Genomic DNA, 6869 nt, shown 5'->3' on the forward strand with positions numbered 1-6869 from the left:
CCAGGACGTTCCATCCCCGGCCAGGCCCGGCCATCCGGCCGCAGACGGCCCAGAGGCCGTGCACCCACACTCCTCCTCGGCCCAGGCGTGCCCAGGGGGCCGTCCCTGCAGGAGGACACCGAGCCGCTAGGAGGTCAGGCTGCCGCCGCCTCCGTGAGCAGCACGGGGTCAGGGCAGGGCTCCGGGCCCGGCGAGGCCGCAGCCAGGGGGCAGGGGGAGGACACGGCTGAGCAGCCGGCGGGGCAGAGGCTGCCCTGGGGTCAGCACAGCTGCCGGCGACGAGGGGCAGACATCGTGCTCAGGGTCAGGGCTGGGTCCTCCGGCAGAGGGTGAGGCACGGCGGTCACTGAGGGCGGACGGGGTCAGGCCCTGGTTGGGGCTGTGACTGCCCATCCTCAGGGCAGGCCGCCAGGAGGAGCTCCCCAGGAAAGGGCCCTGAGCGGAGAGGGGGGCCCAGTGCCCGCCCAGCACCGCCCAGCCCTCCACAGCTGCCTGGCCCGGAGGCCCCAGGGCAGACCGCAGGGCAGCGCCCTCCTCGCTGTGGCTGCTGCCCAGTGCCAGGGATGGGGAGGGGCTCAGTGTGGCACAGGCCGGTAGCGAGTCAGACATCAGGTGGCCGGGAGCCGGGGCTGCACCAGGCCTGGCATCTCCAGGGGCCCCGCTCCCATGTCCCTGCGCCCTGGCGGATGTCCCAGAGTCAGGGCCAGGGTCCCTGAGGCGAGGCCCGCCAGCGTCCCCTGCTGCCAGAGGCGGAGCCCGGCTCCCCGGAAACTCGCTGTCCTGGGTGCAAGAAGCGCACAGCACCCGGGACGGTGCCAGGAGCTGGCACCGAGGGCTCGGGGTTGCCTGGCAGCCAGAGCCAACAAGAAAAGACTCCCCGACCACAGAACCTGTGTGACAAATTCAGAGCCAGCAGATGCGTCACCGGGAAGTCACCTCTGGGCCCCTGCCAGGAACCACGGGGCTGGGCGGGCACGTCTCCAGGGAAACCAGATGCAAAGGGCTCCTTCAGCACAGGGGGAGCTCCTTCCTGGACTAGTGGCCACTCGGCTGCCCCGGCCCCTCCCCAGACTGGCACTGCCACCCCCACCCCCCAACCCTGTGCCAGAACCCAGCTCAGGGCCACCTGGCACACCTCCGCTCCCTGCCCCCACCTTCTAGGCTGCTTGGAGGAAGGCTGGAGGGGACAGCAGGGGGAGGGCAATGACCTTCCTGGGTGCAGCCAGAGGTCACCCCGCCTTAGAGGGCAGCTGCCCCTGCCCCTGCCCCTGCCCCTGCCCTGGAGAAGGAATGGAGGCAAGACTGAGCCAGTGTGGGACACGGGAGGTCAGTACATCCTGTGGCCCAGCCTGGGTGGGGACTGACCGGCGCTGCCCGCGCTGCTGTGAAGAGGAAGAGCTCCCTGCCCTGAGCCCAAGCTCTCCAGGGGCTGGGACCGCCCTCAGGGCTGCCCAGTCCCAGGAAGGGCCGAGAGCACACACCCGGGCACACGGGCTCCGAGCCCTCTCCTCTCTTTCTCTGTGTGTCTGGCTCACGGCCCTTTAGAGACAAAGAGCCCCCTGCCCGCACGCCCGGGCCCTGCTGGCTTGGTCCTGGTCCCGGGCTAGCACTGGCCGCCCTCCCTGAGACAAGGCACGCTCTGGAGGGGCCTGCTCTGGGCGGGGCCAGGTCCTCACGCCGGGAGCCCCAGGTTCGGAGCCAGGCCTTCCTCGCAGCCTGCTCGTGGGCTGTGACCAGAGACCTCCAGCCCCGCCTCCCCGCCGGCCCTGATCCGGCGTTGACCCGTGTGACCATGAGATAGGCAGAGGGAGGCCCGTTCCGGACAGACGGAGTGATAAAAGCCTGTGTCTTCCATCCTGGGCCGCTCCCCCCTCTGCCCTGGTCCCGGCAGCCCTGTCTGAGCAGCCGGATGGCCAGGCCCCGTGGGGAGGCACTGAGGCCCGTCACCTTCGCTGAGAGATCTGGGAGGCAGAGCCCCTCCCACCAGGGAGGCCCCGGAGCCAGACCCCCGCCAGGCCCTTTGGCAGCCTGTCCTCAGACACTTGGTCCCACCGGGGAGCTAGGATTGGGGCCCTTTGTTCCCAGCAACAGGGAACTAAGGCCCAGTTTCCAATGGAGACGGGACTCCAATGAGTCAGGAGCAGACCAAGCGACAAGAAGCCCCGGAGCCATAGGAAAAGCCTGGAGCGGCTGATGGCGTGGACTCCGCCGCTGTCTGCCCGACCAAACAGCCCCAAACCACAAGTCAGGAGACAAGTGACAAAACGAGGGGAAAAGTGACAAGATGTGAGTCAGGGCTTCTGTCCTTACCGCAGGGAGAGCTGACCCAGGACCCAGGGCACAGGGCACAGGGCACAGGGCACAGGGCACAGGGCCCAGCCCGACAACCCAAAAGGAAGAGGGGTCCCGGAGAGGAAACGTGGAAAACGGAGGCCCAGGGTTCCTCCCCGCTCTGTCCCCCAGCCGGCGTGCGCTCGGTGCTGGGCTCTGAGGGGCCATCGGGGCCAGGCCTGGCTGTGCCCTCACCTGCCGCTCCAGCAAGACCACAGGCCGCCGTGGCCCCAAACAGGCCGGCCTCTGACCCCTGCAGACGGGGCCGAGGGAGGAGGGTGCTGCTGGCACTGGCCCAGGCGCTGGGACCCCCTCCCTGTGGGGAGCATTCCGCAGTGAAGCGGGGTTCCCAGCAGCCAGAGGGCCGGCCGCACCCCAGCCCTGCCACCTGTCAGGGGAGTTCCCAGGCAGAAAACCGCTCTCTGGGCTCCTGTGCCCCCACATCACGCTCCTGCTCTCTGGCCCAGGTTCCTCTCCACCTCCGAGCTGGGGTGTGGCCTTCCCTCTGCCTCCTCAGAGAGCTCTATCCAGCCCCACCCCAGCCCAGCCTGGTCTGTCTGTGTCTCCTACAAGCCCGATGTGGTCATCAAACCGGGCATCGCTGAGCACCTGCACACCGACCCCTCTCCCCCCGGGGCTGGGCACGTGCCCTGCAGGCCGCCCAGGCAGGCAGGCAGGAAGGCTGATGCCGCTAACAGGCGGCCCCTGGTCTCGGAGGGCGAGGGCCTCCCAGCATCTCCCACACCCTCGGGGGCCATCAGAGGAGCCAGCCCCTCGGAGGGCAGGGGGCACACACCCAGGGGCTTCAGGCCTTCAGGGAAGTGCTTCTCTCCGCGGGATCCCTGCACCAGCAGCAGCAGCATCACAGGGAGGGGGTGAGATCGCTGACTCTCAGGCCCCAGGTCAGATCTGCAACATCAGAGACCGCAGGGCAGGCCAGGGACCTGGGTGTGAGCACGCCCTGCAGGGGCTGCCATGCACCTGCCGCCTCTCCCCCGCCCCCAGCGTGAGCACCCCCGGGATGGGTGTTTCTGAGCACACCTCCTCCAGAGAAGCCGCCAGCTCCCTCTGCAGGGCTCCCCGGGGCCTGTCCAGGTGAGGGGCAGCGGGCACAGCTGATGGCGGCAGCGCAGGGGCTCTGGAGAAGAACGGGCCTGTGTGAGCAGGACTCCCTCCCTCAGGACCACCCTGCCGGGTCCCCGGGGAACACTGTCCCTTCCTGCCTGCTCCCCTCTAGGGCCGGTCAGCCAGGCCCTCTGGCGGGCACACAGTCCCCGTGACTGGCCTCAATGGCGTGCCCCTCCCTGGGTACCCGCTCCTGGGTGGTTTTGTCTGTGGTCCGTGCTTGACACAAACTGCCAGATACACTCGGGAGGCGCTGGAACACAGTGGGCCCGGAAATGAGTGTGTGATTGTGTGGGGGGAGTGGGGGTGGGGATTGGAGGGTGGGTGAGGGGTACATTTGGGGCCCTGGGAGGATGGGAGCTCCCAGGAGCTGGGAGCAAGGCCACTCTCATTGGCCAGGCTGGGCGGGGCCGGAGACGAGTGACCCTGCCCTTTGCCATCTGCCGGGAGGGGGGGGGAGGTGGGGGGGTGGGGGGGTGTTGCCGCCCTCCTTTCCCCTCCCTGGTCCCCTCCGGACTTCAGTACATTGTCCCTGGCTATTGGGAAGGGCCTGGCCCCGTTAGGAAGGTGGGCAAGTCCTGCCGGGTTCCGACTGAGACCCCAGAATCTCCCAGGGCCTGGACTAGATGGTGGCTTTTCTCTAGGGGGGGGTCGAGAACCTCGGGTCTAGGGAACCGTGACTATGGCCAAATCGGTGTGTGTGTGTGTGTGTGGGGGGGGGGGAGATGGCGGAGCCGAAATGGCTTTCCATTGTCTCAGGGCGTCACCAGCCCGCCGACAGGAAGTCCCGCCTTTCTTCCTACACCGTCTCGCTGGTTCCACCAATGAAAACGCTTGGCTTGTGACAAGTCCCGCCCCCAGCCCACCCTACATAGCTCAGCCCCTCGAGCCTGACGGACAGTTGTTCTGCCCAATCAAGGCCAGCCGTTCTCCTTCCCGCCTCTTGGCTTAATGTTCGCGAGCTTCTTTCTTCTTGGTGGGGTGAGCTGTCTGTGGACGGGGGACAACGTCGGTTCCAATGTGGGAAAGCAGGGACTTTTCATGCAGAGCCGGGAGAATCCTCTTGTTTGTACACAGTATGCATGCTTGCGTTGTTTTGGTGTGAACTTATATTTTAGGTAATTAAATTGAAGGGAAATTCCATAGAAACGTCTCAGGTTTGGGCCTCTCCTGCCATTCCCTAGGGTCCCAAACCAGGAAATGGCATCGGTGCCAGCTGAGAGCTGCTCCGGGGTACGCCCGTGTGCATGTGTAGGCGGCCGCACACACAGCGCTGTGCACTTTGATCACACGTGTAGATTCCAGGGGCCGCCACTGCCATCAGTGTCCAGCCTGTTCCCTCACAAGGATCCCTCCGGGTGACCTTTCATAGCCACAGCCTTTCCCCTTCTCCCGCCAACCCATGCAACCAGTATTCTATTCTTTTTTTAAAAAAATATATTTTTATTGATTTTTTTTTACAGAGAGGAAGGGAGAGGGATAGAGAGTTAGAAACATCTATGAGAGAAACATCTATCCGCTGCCTCCTGCATGCCCCCTACTGGGGATTGAGCCTGCAAACAAGGTATATGCTCTCCACCAGAATCGAACCCGGGACTCTTCAGTCCACGGCCTGAGGCTCTATCCACTGAGCCAAACCAGTCAGGGCCAGTATTTTATTCTTTATTATTATTATTATTATTATTATTATTATTTTATTGATTTTTTTTTTTACAGAGAGGAAGATACAGGGATAGACAGTTAGAAACATCGAGAGAGAGACATCGATCAGCTGCCTCTTGCACACCTCCCACTGGGGATGTGCCTGCAACCAAGGTATATCCCCTTCACCGGAATCGAACCTGGTACCTTTCAGTCCGCAGGCTGATGCTCTATCCACTGAGCCAAACTGGTTTCGGCCAGTATTCTATTCTTATCCCTACAGGTTTGTCATTGAAGGCCGTTGGTTACATGAGTGGAAGCATGCAGTGTGTAACTGGCTGAGCCTTTCCCACTCACGCGGTGCCTGGAGGGCCATCCTCGCTGCTGCACGCATTGCTAGTGTTTCCTCTGCACACATTGCTGGCTGTAGTCCTTCCTTCCGGCACCCACCCACGGAGGCAGCTTGCTTGTTCCAGTCTCTGGCTTCTACAGACAACCCGCTCTGAACATTGGAGCACAGGTTTTCCTGTGATGACAAGTTTCCCCTTCTTGGGCCTAAGTGCCCAAGCCTGCAATGCCTGGGTCCTGTGCAGATGGGTGTGTAGCTTTAAAACAAACAGCTGAGCCCTGGCTTGTTTGGCTCAGTGGTTAGAGCCCCAGCCTGTGGACTGAAGGGTCCTGAGTTCGATTCCGATCAAGGGCACATGCCCTGGTTGCAGGCTCTATCCCAGTTGGACAGGCAAGAGGCAGCCAATCAATGATTCTCTCTCATCATTGATGTTTCTCTTTCTCTTTCCCTCTCCTTTTCTCTCTGAAATCAATATAAATATGTTTAAAAACAAAAAAAAAAGCTGAGTTGCCTTCCACAGTGGCTATACCATTTTACATGACCACCCTGCACACTTTAACAGTACATAATTGTGTGTGTGTGTGTTTTTTTTTAACAAAACAACATTAGCTTAAGCAAGATTCTTAACAATTTTGTTTTTCATCTAACTACAATTTTCTTTCTTTTTTTAAATAAAAAAAAAATCTAGATATTCCAGGCTGTGGGATAGTAGACAAATAGGCTGTTTGTTCTAATCTTAACATAAAACCAATCATTGCCTTCTGGCCGTTTCCTAGGGCTGAGGGAGGAGAGCTTCTGAGGTGTAAGGGCTCTAAGCTCTCTGAAGGCTGGTGGGAAGACAAGATGTTTTTTAAAATTTATTTTTATTGATTTCAAAAAAGGAAGGGAGAGGGAGAGAGAGAAACATCTATGATGAGAGAGAAACATTGATTGGCTACCTCTTGCATGCCCCTTTCTGGGGATCCAGCCCACAACCTGGGCATGTGCCCTTGACTGGAATAGAACCTGGGACCCTTCATTCAGTCTGCAGTCCAATACTTTTTTTTTTTTTTTTTTTAAATATATTTTATTGATTTTGTACAGAGAGGAAGGGAGAGAGATAGAGAGTTAGAAACATCGATGAGAGAGAGTCATCGATCAGGTGCCTCTTGCACACCCCCTACTGGAGATATGCCCGCAACCAAGGTACATGCCCTTGACCGGAATCGAACCCGGGACCTCTCAGTCCCCAAGCCGACGCTCTATCCATTGAGCCAAACCGGTTTTGGCCAATGCTTTTTAAAAAAATATATATATTTTGTTGATTTTTTACAGAGAGGAAGAGAGAGGGATAGAGAGTTAGAAACATCCATGAGAGAGAATCACTGATCAGCTGCCTCCTGCACAGCCCCCACTGGGGATGTGCCCACAACCAAGGCACATG

The sequence above is a fragment of the Pipistrellus hanaki genome (assembly GCF_964339955.1).
Source record: "Pipistrellus hanaki genome assembly, chromosome: X".
NCBI classification, from domain to species: domain Eukaryota; kingdom Metazoa; phylum Chordata; class Mammalia; order Chiroptera; family Vespertilionidae; genus Pipistrellus; species Pipistrellus hanaki.